The sequence below is a fragment of the Pteropus vampyrus genome, unplaced genomic scaffold (assembly GCF_000151845.1).
Source record: "Pteropus vampyrus isolate Shadow unplaced genomic scaffold, Pvam_2.0 Scaffold254, whole genome shotgun sequence".
In the NCBI taxonomy this organism is placed as follows: Eukaryota; Metazoa; Chordata; class Mammalia; order Chiroptera; family Pteropodidae; genus Pteropus; species Pteropus vampyrus.
Window position 1 is genome coordinate 2,043,207 of NW_011889035.1, and position 1,398 is coordinate 2,044,604.

Sequence of the window (1,398 nt, forward strand, 5' to 3'; positions counted from 1 at the left end):
TGACTCTGCACCCCTATTAAGTCCAGCGTACTCAGGATCCTGGTCTGCCTACACCTGGGTTTTCCCTGGAAAATGGGCTTGGAGTAGGAAAGTTTACTCATCCAGCAGAAGTGGGAGTAGGAGATAGGTGTGGCTGGCAAGTTCAAAGTTGGAAAATGATTTTCTACCATAACTGGTTTGCTGGGCTTGGAAGGCACCAGTTAGCCCTGTGGGCAAAGGGGAAATGACACACTGGACCGTAAAAGGAGCACAGGACATTCCTTGTTCACATGTGGCCTAGGAAGCACATTGGCCTTTCTCTCTGCTGCGGAGCACCCCAGGGGGGCAGCTCAGGCCTGTGCCAAGCTGAGGCTTCCTGGGGAACCTCTCTATAGAAGGGGAAGGGCCTGGGGACTGGTCGCAGTCCCAGTGCTGGCCGTAAGCCCTGTGCATGAGGTTACCTTCCTTCTCTGACCACACAGGACATGAAGAATGGGCTGGCTTAGTGGTTCTCAGCTCAGACTGCACATTAGAACCACCTGTGGAGGTTGTAAGATCTATAGATGCCCATACCTCACCCCAGATAGTGAAATCAGTATCGTGGAGGGCAGAACCCAGCATAGTTTTATTTCGCATTTAAGCTCCTCGGGTGATTCTGATGTGTGCCAAGCAGAGAGCTCCTGGACTGGACCATTTCTCAGTCCTCTCCATTAGTCTCATCTTATGAAATCAGCTTGTCAAGAAGTGTGCATATTTCTCCCTCCTTCTGTTCTCAGAATACCCACCATTGTGTGTGGTAGAGTCTCACTTGCATCTTATTTGTGGTTTGATTTTGACAAACCTATACATACTTTCTGACTAGGCTTAGGTTTGCTTGGTTCAGTAAATAGTTCCTGAGCACCTACTATGCGAGGGCCACCAATCCAAGAGCCATAGATACTCAGCACAGTCTCTGCAAAGAGAGATCACATGATTCAGAGGGAAGGGCAGATCCTAACCTGGTAATTTGAGGTCAGATGCCCTGGGAGCATTGAGAAAGGCATTTAGCTCAGTTCAGAGTTTTGAGGAGGCTTCCTGAAGAAGAACCTTGAAGGTAAAGTAGGAAGTAGCTATGTGAGCAGGGAGGGAGAAAGTTCTGAGCAGCAGGAAATAGTGAGCTCAGACATAGCATGGCCATCTTCTCTCCCTTTGGGCCAGTAGCGGGGTGATAATTCTTTAGTTAAACCAGGGTTTTCAACTCTTGCTGGTTTCTTCATATTCAATCGAAAGTCGTCTTAACAGTTAAAGGAATGGAGCTTGGGTAGGTCTCGGATCTTAGGCGGAAGGTGTAGGTGGAGGGTGCAGGGTTTGGATGGGGCTTGTGACAGAAGCATGGTTCCCAGAAGGTACCGATAGACTTCTGGTCCCAGTTATGGAAAG